Genomic DNA, 11,987 nt, shown 5'->3' on the forward strand with positions numbered 1-11,987 from the left:
TTCTTCGAAGGTGCCTCTGGGTGGACTAGAATCTCCAACTACTTGGCTAGTAGCTAAGCACATTAACATTTTGTACCACTCAGAGATTCCCAGATCATCCTGTGTCGTTGTTGTTGTTAGGTGCCATCAAGTCGATTCTGACTCATAGCGACGCTATCTATGTACAACAGAACAAAACACTGCCTCGTCCTGCACCATCCTCACAATTGTTGTCATGCTTGAGCCCATTGTTGCAGCCACTGTGTCAGTCCATCTCATTGAAGGTCTTCCTCTTTTTTGCTGACCATCTACTTTACCACAGCATCTTATAAAACCAAAAAAAAGAGCCTGAAACCCATTGCCGTCAAGTCGAATCTGACTCATAGCGACCTATAAGACAGGGTAGGACTTCCCCATAATGTTTCCAAGGAGCACCTGGTGGATTTGAACTGCCAATGTTTAGGTTGGCAGCCAAGCTGTTAACCATTACACCACCAGGACTCCGGGCACCACCTATAAAAAAAAAAACTTATAGTCCCCTCAAAATTAAAGTCAGATACTTTACGTGCAATGATTTATTTCGTCTGCCTCCCTGGTGTATTGTTAGTTTCATAAGACAAGACTTGATGACTACCATATGCCAGCGTCTCACACCTGGCAGGTACTTAATGAAGAACTGTTAAATATACGAGTGAGTGAGTAATGAATGAATGATATCGGAGGGGCAACACAGAGTGCTGAGGATTATTAACCCTGTCCTGGAGCTCAGGGAAGCTTCTTGGAAGAAGAGATATTTAAGCTGAAACCTAAAGGAGACATGGTATTTATCCAGGCCTGGAGGCAAGGCAGCTTGGGGCATGCCGAGGGAACTGGGAAAGGCACCTGGTTCTTCATGGCTGGGGCTTGGAGATGCTGCTACATCCATGATAGTTGTTATTGGATGCCATTCAGTTGATTCCGACTCATAGCGACACCATGTGACAGAGCAGAACTACCCCATAGGGTTTCTTGGCTGTGCTCTTTATGGAAGCAGATCTCCAGGTCTTTCTCCCACAGAGCTACTGGGTGGGTTTGAACTGCCCACATTTCAGGCAGCAGGCTAGAGCTTAACTGTTGTGCCACCGTGAGCCTTTGTGCAAATTAGAAAACAGTGTCATCTCAAGGTGGATAACTTGCAAACAGGTGCCCCGTCTAGGCCAACCAGCTAGGAAAAAGAGACTCCTCCAGGATGACTGTCTCTCCATGGTGCACAAGGAGGCCAGATTCTGCCCCACATGGACCCCTTAGTCCTAGAGCTCCCCTGCTGGGCACAGCCTGCTCCACAGCCTTGTCCTATGGCCCAGGAGGAGGCAAGGAGAGTGCCCACAGCCCAGCTGGGTTGGTAAGCAGGAACTCACTCACCAACAGCTTTTATGGTACTCTGAGGAATTTGTTGGAACCCTGGTGGTGCAGTGGTTAAGCACTCGACTGTTAACTGAAAGGTTGGTGGTTTGAACCCACCAGTCACTCTGAGGGAGAAAGATGTAGCAATCTGCTTCCCTAAAGATTAGCCCACTGCCACTGAGCCGATCCCAACTATAGCAACCCTGTGGGACAGAGGAGAACTGCCCCATAGGGTTTCCAAGGCTGTAATCTTTACAGAAGCAAAATGCCATGTCTTTCTCCTGCAGAGCAGCTGGTGGGTTTGAACTACCAACCTTTCGGTTAGCAGCTGAGCACTTTAACCACTGCACCACTAGGAGTCCTTCCTAAAGGTTAAACAAACAAACAAAAAAACAAGCCTGTTGCAATGGAGTCAATTCTGGCTTATAGCGACCTTATAGGACAGAGGAGAACTGCCCCATAGAGTTTCTAAGGAGCGCCTGGTGGATTCCAGCTGCCAACCTTTTGGTTAGCAGCCCGAGCACTTAAGCACTACGCCACGTGGGATTCCATGGAAACCTTATGGGGGCAGTTCTCCTCTGGCCTATAGGGTTGCTGTGAGTCGGAATCAACTCGATGGCAATGGGTTTTTAAGGAGTTTGGCATACTGTGGTAGCTTGAGTGTAGCTATGATGCTAGAAGCTATGCCACCAGTATTTCAAATACCAGCAAGGTCACCCACGGTGCACAGGTTTCAACACAAGACCAAGACAGACTAGGAGGAAAGGCCTGGCAATCTACTTCTGAAAATTAGCCAATGAAAACCCTACGAACCACAACAGAACGTTGTTCAATGTAGTGCTGAGGTTGGAAGGCGAGTACTCAGAGTACACAGTGGCTGCAACGAACTCGAGCATACCAACTGTCGTGAAGATGGTGCAGAACATGGTAGCGTTTTGTTCTGTTGTGCATGGGGCCACCATGATTCGGGGCCAACTCAATGGCAATAAACAACAACAATAAGGAGTTTGAATTTTATTCTGTGGGCAGTGATGAACTTTGAAAAAAAATTTAACCTGGGAGTGAGGGAAGTTTATTCAATAATAATATTCAACAAAAATATTTCTTGAGATTCTGCCTATATCAGAGGCACTCTGTTAAATTAGGCTCTGAAGATACATGCAGCCAGCAGATGAGACACAGCCCCTATCCTCACACAATTTACAGTTTAGTGGTGTTGAGGCTGAGTTGGGGGCAAGTAAGAGGCAGGATAGACGGCAATGGGTTTTTTTAAGAGGCAGGAGGACCATAAAAGCAGGTAAACATGGTAACCTCTGTTTTACAGATGATGAATCTGAAGGTCAGGGATATCACCCAGTTTCAAATTCACATCTGTTTGATCCCAAATTCTGCACTCTTGCCCTACAGAGAGAAGAGTAAAATGCTGAATCATAAATCCGTCCATAAAATTGGAACGTGAATGTACAAAAGAAAAAAATCACTAATTTCACACACACACGCACACGCACACACACATATGCATGCGCAAATGCTAGTGAAATGAACCCTAACTAACCTCACTTTCCAGAGAATACAGCCTGGAAAATTTGGGCCAGAACGTGGCCAGTGGCCAGCTTTAATTCTTATGTGGGTTTACTTAGAACCAGTTAATTCCATCCTGCGGAAAAAACATTCTGTAATCACAGTCCTTGCCTGGAGGCTCAGCAGGACTTCTTGCAAACGGCTGCCATTCTGCCATCCCGAGGATCCCAGAGCTGTGAAAAGTCAGTCCGAGGACCTGTTTGGAACTCTCAAATTCAAGTTGGTGAGGGTGCAAATTACCGCCGGACAGTTCTCTCCATTTCTCGAAGCTCTCTAGGAATGGAAATTCTGTGTTCCTCAGTTTCGCCACGCTGACCAGTAAAGTGTTCTGCCCAAGTCAAATACGATCTTACCTGCTTTAACATAAAACCCTCTTCCCCTTGTATGGTTCTTTATGGAAAAGAAGGTCAGGAAGATTCTTAAAAACATGTGTCTTCTCCCAGCTCAACAAACCCCAGTTCCTGTTTCTCTTCACCTTAGAATTTATTTTCTCTCTGTATGAAAATATTCATTTCTCTTCTCTGAACTTTCTCCACTCTGGTTTCGTTTCTTAAAAAAGATATGCATTTCGGGAAACAGAAGAGCCACCAAAGACAGTAATTAGTTCCTCTCTATTTAAGTGATTGCAAGTCTCTGGGTGGTACAAATAGTTAATGCACTTGGGTGCTAACCAAAAGGTTGGAGGTTCAAGTCCGCCCAGAGGCACCTCGGAAGAAAGGGTTGGCGATCTACTTTTGAAAAATCAGCCATTGAAAAATCCGATGAAGCACAGTTCTGCTCTGACACACGTGGGGTCGCTATAAATAAGAATTGACTCGAGGGCAACTGGTTAGTGGTTATTAAGTAACGGGGCCTGTTGCGGAGGGTAGAAGGAAAGGGTAAAAGGAGGGCACTGGGCATTTTTGGAGATACAGGAGATTTTCGAGAATGATTTCCTGGAGGTACAGAGCCCGAACAGTATCTAACTGGCCCGGTGTGGAGAAATATTATTTTTTGCCTCTCAGTAATCAGTCAGCAGCTCTCCTAGTGTGAAGAATGGCTAGCCATTAACATGTGAGCTTTGTTACCATGTCAGTGTGATTATATTTTAATAAAAAGTGGATTTATAGCCAGATAAAGAAGCCATGAGATGAAGCAGCCGAGAGCGGCTGTGAACTCTCAGCCATCAAGCCCTGGCCCTCCTGCTCCACAGCAGCGCGGACTTCCTGCTGGGGCTGGGTGATTCAACACAGCTGGCCTGCAAAGGAGTGCCAGGGTTCTGGTGAGCCGCGTGCTTCACTGGGCATTTTAATTGTAAAGACCAGTGATTCATCACAATTCCAATTCAATAAATCTGTAGTAAAATCTATACCGAACAGGGAAAGACTAAAATCTTTGACTTAAAGGGAGTGAAACAAATCTGAAAGCTGATGGAAAAGAAAAATCATGGAGTGAAATCCATTCAAGTCTTGTACTAATGTGGTCCTACATATTTGCTGCCCTCACTGAAGTTTTAAAGTTTATTTCTTTCTTCTACCAGAACTAAACTATACTTTGACTTCTAGATTCTTCCAGGCCAGCATATTGAACAGAAGCACAGTGAGAATATTTCAATGGCTTATTAGACAACCATTGCTAAAGAAAACACATGATTCTCTGCAGAGTTACAGGTTAAAGCTATGCATTTGTTTTATTAAACACAAGGGGAATGGATGAAATTTAAAGATGCTGTAACCCTGAGCTTGTTTTCTTGAAATAATATTCTTGTCTGATTTATTCTTTTAGTTTTTGCTCAAAGATATCAGTCAAGATACACACAAATGGTAAGTCCTTTTTGGAAAGCTTTTATCTCTTGTATAACTTTGATATGTTAAGTGATGAGTTTGGATTAAATTGCCTCATAATGATTTTTCAAGGGAGGTAAACCCTAGTGTCAAAATTTCCTGGTCATTACTTCATCAAACAAGTTAAAAAAAAAAAAAAATCCATACACTTAAAACTGTACAGAACTCATTAATGTTTAGATTAAATAAAAATAAGGGGTAAAACATTGACAGTTTTTCAAGAGACAGCATTTCTCTACATTTTTGTATAACCTATTAAAACTTAATATTATAGTTATGAGGTCTCTAAACCAAAAAACCAAACCATCTATTCCAACTCATCGCAACCCTGTAGGACAGAGTAGAACTGCCCCATAGGGCTTCCATGGAACAGCTGGTGGATTCAAACTGCTGAACTTTAGGTTAGCAGCTGAGCTCTTAACCACTGCGCTACCAGGGCTCATATTATAGATGTATAAATGTATTTACATAAGACTTCTAGTAACATGACATAAAAAAAAAATGACACTAATTCGTACATCAGGTTAAATTTCCATATGGGAAATCTGTTCATATTTTTAAAGTAATCAAGTTTATTTTTTCACCAGACAATAAAACATCCACTATTAGATAAATAAGGGCCATATGATTCCCAAACGACACGACCAGAGTGCTCCTACAGTTTGAAGAAGCTGAGCCTGCTCATTGCAAAAGGACGAAAGCAGCGCTTCCCCTAAAGCGGCAGCTTGTGGAATGTAGCAATCTTGTTTTGCGTTTTCTCAAAGGCAGGCTGCCTGCTGCTGTCAAGCTCATCTTTCATCCCCTCTGCCTTCCCCCAAGTCTGAGTGCTTCCGTTAGAAGAAAAAATTATGAATTTTCTTAATTAAAAAGAAATTGAGTCTGTCAACGTGAAGTTGATGCTAATTGACTCATTTACTCACACTCCTCCTAGGCTATTTTTTTTTTCCTCCTAGGCTAAGGGAAGGTGCTCTAAGATCTGAATTAGCTGTGCCTTCTAGAGAATTGACTTTTTTCTATAGAATGTGGTGATGGTATTCATGTTATAGACCTTTTAGTCATTTTGTAATGAAAGGTTGCTGGTGCACCCTTACAAACAATGAGAAAATCAACAGAACCTTCCTGGAAAGGCCGCCGGCAAACTTTCTTTTCTTTTTCTTTCTTCTCATTAGTAGAAAGAGGGGACAGGTTACTTTCAGAAGGATTAAAAGGTCAAAGAACTTGGTGAAGGGAAGTCTACACAGGCCTTTAGACAACTGTTGTCAGGGTATCCGCTAGAAAAGTCTTAGAGCTAATCCTTTGGCTGGATCTGAAGAAAACCAGACAGATTTGGGAAGGCTTTTTCCCTTTATAGAGGGTATTTCCCACCAAAAGCCTCTGCTTTGCCTTCATTTCCTATCCCAGTTACAGGACCCGTGTTTTTTCTGCTCAGCTCCCTCCCTTTTCCTCCACACACTTTGTCTCCAAGTCTTGCCCTTCCGAGCCCTGTCCTTGTCCCGATTCCTCTGTCTTTGCTTGGTTTTACCTGGGGTTCCTTCTAAAGCCCCCTTAAAACCAAACCTAACCCAGTTGCTATGGAGACTGTTAGGACTCAGGGCGACCCCATGTCTGTCAGAGGAGAGCTGTGCTCCACAGGTTTTTCAATAGCTGACTATTTGGAAGTAGATTTCCAGGCCTTTCTCACAAAGTGCCTCTGGGTGGACTTGAACCTTCAGCCTTTTGGTTAGCAACCAAGCATTTTAACCGTTTGTACCAACCAGGTACTCCAAAGCCCTCCTATCCTCCAGAAAAACCCAAACTTTAGCTGGTGCAGAACCTCCCCTGAGGGACAAATGACACCTAGGTACAGAACGCTAGTATGGAAAAGGGCCTTAGAAATCATCTGGTCTACTTGCCTTCTTACCCTGCCGTTTCAAAGATGAATGAAGTTCATGGAATTGCCCAAGTTTGCACAGCCAGGTAGTGACTGAGCCAGGATTAGGACTCAAGACTTCTAAATTCGACAGTGCCTTTCAATAATGGCTATAAAGTAATTGCCAAAGACCTTTAGAAATTCCAACCTGCCCTACTAACTTAAGGTTATTACTGTTGTTGTTAGCTTCTGTCAAGTTGGCCCTCAACTCATGGCCCCCATGCGCAATGGAACGAAGCGCAATGAAATTATCCTGTGTTATACTCATGATCAGTTATAGACTGGGCTGTTGTGATCCGTATGGTTTTCAATGGCTGATTTTAATGAGTAGATCTGCAGGCCTTTCTTCCTAGTCTGTCTTAGTCTGGAAGCTCTGCTGAAACCTGTTCAACCTCATAGCGACACCCACACCTCCACCGACGGATGGTGGAGGCTGCATATGAGGCACACTGGCTGGGAATTGAACCTGGGTCTAGTGGTGGTACTATCATAGAGAACTAACCCAGTGGAGCCCTGGGGGCACAGTGGTTAAGAGCTTGGTGGCTAACCAAAAAAGGTCGCAATTCACATCCACTGGCTGCTCCTTGGAAACCCTATGGGGCAGTTCTACTCTGTCCTATAGGGTGACTGTGAGTTGGAATTGACTCAATGGCAATGGGTATCCCAGTGGACTAGATCGCTGTGGATGGTGTGTTGCCCACTCAGTGAAACCAATGAGAGCGGTGGGAATCTTTATACTGCAGACCCCATGGCTGGTACGCACGGCCAGAGACATGAGTTACAGCATCCCAAGGGGGGAAGTGGACTTTTCACCACCCTCAAGGCAGATGTCACAAGGACATCCTCCTTCTGTCCCTCATCACTGCACTCTATGAACCATTGCTCATTAGGAAACTGGGTCACACAGACATTGAGGGGAAACCCACTGAGCCAGTGTAGGGTTGACAGGAATTTGCCTAATGCCATGGGAAAAGGAACCAAACACAGGCTTCAGCTTTACTGGGGCTGCCCCCACCCGCTCCCAGACGGAGCTGGGAAGAACAAGGAGGAAAGGATGCTCCATTTGTGGCTGTGCTCCTTGTCATTAGTCAGTGAGGGTGGGAGCCCTTCCCCCCACCCCCAGATATTTGTATTCAGGAAGAAGTAGGCGTTCGATGCTGAGGTTGAGCACCCTTTGCTATTCACTTGTTGCAGTTGGAAAAGCCTTCTAATATCAAACTTTAGAATAAAGCACCACCTTGTGGTCTGATACATTTATTCAAGTGGCACAATTTGAGAGCTGAACATGGAAATGCTCCCTCAGCTGGTGGTATGGAAGCCATAGTCTGGAACTGACTTCACAGTTGTTGTTAGGTGCCATTGAGTCAGTTCCGCCTCATAGCGGCCCTGTGTACAACAGAACGAAACACTGCCTGGTCCTGCGCCTCCTCACAATCATTGCTATGTTTGAGCCCATTGTTGCAGCCACTGTGTCGATCCTTCTCCTCGAGGGTCTCCCTCTTTTTCAATGACCTACTTTACCAAGCATGATGTCCTTCTCCAGGGACTGGTCCCTCCTGATAACATGTCCAAAGTATGTGAGATGAAATCTTGCCATCCTTGCTTCCAGTGAGGATTCTGACCGTACTTCTTCCAAGACAGATTTGTTCGTTCTTCTGGCAGTTTATGGTGTATTCAACGTTATTTGCCAGCAACAAAATTCAAAGGCGTCAATTCTTCTTTGGTCTTCCTTACTCATTGTCCAGCTTTCACATGCATATGAGGCGATTGAAAACACCATGGCTTAAGTCAGGCACACCTTAGTCTTCAAGGTGACATCTTTGCTTTTCAATACTTTAAAGAGGTCCTTTGCAGCAGATTTGCCCAACGCAATGTGTCTTTTGATGTCTTGACTGCTGCCTACATGGGTGTTGATTGTGGATCCGAGTAAAATGAAATCCTTGACAATTTCAATCTTTTCTCCATTTGTCACGATGTTGCTTATTGGTCCAGTTCTGAGGATTCTTTTTTTCCTTAATGTTGTGGTGTAATCCACACTGAAGGCTGGCTGAAAGCAGGAACCCCCAGGAGTTTTTCTATCACTTCTCTTGGTTCTCAGATCAAGTAACCACAACATTGCCTTTGATGGATCGAGTCCCGTTTTTCTGACACTGATGTGACACGCTATTCACTTATTGTAATAGATTTAATCCTTTCATAATCACAGGGAAGTCAATTGTATTATTTCAACTCTGCAAGTGAGGAAACTGAGGCTGAGGTCACCTACTGTTTCCATCACAGCTAAGTGGCAGAGCTCAGATTCAAAGTCAAGTCTTCCAGACACAAAGTCTCTTCTCTTAACCACTCTGCTGCCGATTCCCAAGGCTAGTGACTAAGCAGAGTCTACTTTAGGGTCTCCTAGGGGATTTTGGCCCTGGGCTCCAAACCAAACCAGAAGCTGCAAGAAGCTGGAAGGAACCTGCTCTCCAAGGTTTCCCTGGACAGGAGGGTCTGCACTCAGAGATGGGGACTTCACTGTTGCTCATCTACCTTTCTAGATGGTCCAGAGAGGTTCGGGAGTCATTTTGGCTTTTGAGAACTGGGTCAGATTGCAGGTAAGCAAGTGACCAGACCCTAAATCATTTCACGAGGAAACAAAACCAAAAAGCACTACTATTGTACAAGTGAATATTTGGCAAATATTCACTTGTACAATAGTAATGCTTTCCTGAACTGTAATGTTTTCTTATCTTTTAAAAGTAATTATTTTATCATGCATGTTGTTCTTAGCTGCCATTGAGTTGTCTCTGACTCATGGCCACATTACATGTAACAGAACCTTACATATAATCATCTTCATGATGGTTGGTACGTTTGAGTCCGTTGCTGCAGCCATTGTGCCATCTCATTAAGGTTTCCCTCGCCTTCACTGGCCCTCTACCAAACATGATGTCCTTCTCTGGCGACCAATCCCTCCTGATGACATGCCCAAAGTAAGCAAGTTGAAGTCTTGCACAATATTCTGTGATCCACAGGGTTTTCAGAAGATCACCAGGCCTTTCTTCCTAGTCTGTCTTAGTCTGAAAGCCCTGCTGAAACCTGTCCACCATAGATGACCCCTACTTGTGGCGTAGCTTCCAGGATCATAGCGACATGCAAGATATCACAGTGCAACAAACTGACATAGGTTACTTTAAAAGGAGCATTGGAAGTAAGTAATAGCAATGTGGGTAAAATAATATTAGGAGGGAGACCTTTCCCCTGGCCTTGTTCCAGTGATGTTGTAATTATCCTTGGGCAAGTCACTTTCCTGTCTTTGGGACTCAATTTTCTCATTTGCAAGTGGAGGTTAGATTACACTACAAGATAGATGATTTTAAAATAGCGTACAATACGGCAGTGTGGAAAATATGAGCTAGGAGCCTCAGCTTTCTCCCTTTCCTTAGAAAGTCTGTCCTGCCCACACTTCCTTCCTGTTACCATCTGAATCTGCTGCTAATTTTGGTAACAGAGTGACTTGTACACATTGAGGTTCAACACCGTTCTCCAGTGACAATGACTTGGGGGATATACATCTTGCTGTTTTTCCAAAGGAGATAAACCCACATAGTTCTTGACTCCCTAGCCCCTTCCCACCCACCAGAAAGAAGTACAAAAAGTGCTTTAAAATTTTCTGAAAAAAGGAGGGAATGGTATGGATTTCCTTCTCTTGGATGGTTAGTATGTAACACCAAGATTGTGCCTCTTCCTTTTGAAGGCACTCCTATTCTGTTTCTTTCCTAAGATCTGGCTACATTTGTTACTCTCACTCTGTATTTGTTGACGCGTTCTTTTAACAGAGAGGTGGTACGAGAGTACCCTCTAAAACAGGCCTGCCCAGAACTTGTTGTGATGCTGAAAATGTTGTTTGTATTCTCTAATATGGTAGCCAGTAGCCAGAGGTGCTGTTAAGTATTTGAAACGTGGTGTGGCGCAACTGAAAAACTAAAAATTTAAATCGTCACATGTGGCTGTTGTTGTTAGGTGCTGTGGGCGTGAGAAAGTAGAACTGGCCTGCAGGGTATCCTAGGCTGAGAAAGTAGAACTGGCCTGCAGGGTATCCTAGGCTGTAATCTTTACGGAAATAGATTTCCTGGTCTTTCTCCCTTGGAGCCACTAAGTGGGTTTGAACCCCCAACCTTTCGGTTAACAGCTGAGTGCTTAACAGCTTGAGCCACAGGGCTTCTTCACATGTGACTTAAAAAAAAAATGTGACTAGTGGTTACTAAATTGGTCAGCGCAGCTTTATAACCTTGTTATAACTTAGGTTTTTGCTGCACACAATTTGGTTTTTCTAGGCACAAACAAGGAGTCCTGGCGGCACAGCGGTTAAGCACTCAGCTGTGCACAGAAAGGTTGGCGGTTCGAACCCACTCTGCGGGAGAGAGATGTGGCAGTCTGCTTTTGTAAAGATTACAGTTGGAAACCCTATGGGGCAGTTCTACTCTGTCCTGTAAGGTTGCTATGAGTTGGGATTTGTTTTTTTTTTGGAGGGCACGAAATATGTATCGTAACAGCACTATCCTTGATACTGGCTTTACAAGCAGGCTTTTGAAAAATCATCTCTCTATCTTGCGTTTCTTGAAAACAGGATTTCATAAAAATAATGCCGTATCAGCCTTTGTGAAACGTATTCTTTGAAATAAGTTAATTTTCCTCAGATAATTTGACACTGAAGGGTAGAGAAAAAATCTTTTATAAAACTTATGCCTTTGCAAGCAAGAATAAAAGTATTAGCTCACTCTGTTGATTTTTCCAGTCAGTACTAGAATAAATTTGAATGTGTGTCTTACAGTGTTTCCCAGTTAATGAGTATTTTTGATGTCAAACAATTAATAATAAAATGGATTCTGTCCTTAAAAGCATTACTTTATAAATAAGTGTATTTTTTTCCTACAATATTTGGCATTGAGAATAAACTCAGAAAACAAAAATCTAAGGCCATTTTTTATATAACTCCTATCTTAAATAGGCCCAAATAGCATTCTAAGAATGTTTCTAATTAATTAGCCCAGTATTTTTTAACTGGGACAGAGACCGAGTAACATTATGCCTACTTATCTCAAATAAAACTTTTTTTTTTTGTTTTATCGTCAGAGAATACAAAGAGGTTTTCAGGTAGACAACAGTCCTAAGACAGTGATACCTGGGCTAGAAGATTAAAAAGTCCTGTAAACATTTTTCATCAATGCATGGGAGCTTGCACGAGAAAGCACATTGATCCATTTAAGAATATGTGAGTGACCCCTAGGAAATAAAGATTCTGACTTTGACCTGGAGCAAAGAAGGGTACC

At 43.4% G+C, this 11,987-nt stretch overlaps 1 long non-coding RNA gene across 1 annotated transcript; it reads left to right on the plus strand.

Annotated features, from left to right (window-relative positions):
- The first annotated feature begins 2,805 nt into the window (after positions 1-2,805).
- On the plus strand, positions 2,806-4,921 carry LOC135230664 (uncharacterized). Its single transcript, XR_010321236.1, has 2 exons — positions 2,806-4,592; positions 4,708-4,921. It is a non-coding gene; the product is annotated as an uncharacterized LOC135230664 (long non-coding RNA).
- Positions 4,922-11,987: the final 7,066 nt, after the last annotated feature.

The sequence above is a fragment of the Loxodonta africana genome, chromosome 1 (assembly GCF_030014295.1).
Source record: "Loxodonta africana isolate mLoxAfr1 chromosome 1, mLoxAfr1.hap2, whole genome shotgun sequence".
Classification (NCBI taxonomy): Eukaryota; Metazoa; Chordata; class Mammalia; order Proboscidea; family Elephantidae; genus Loxodonta; species Loxodonta africana.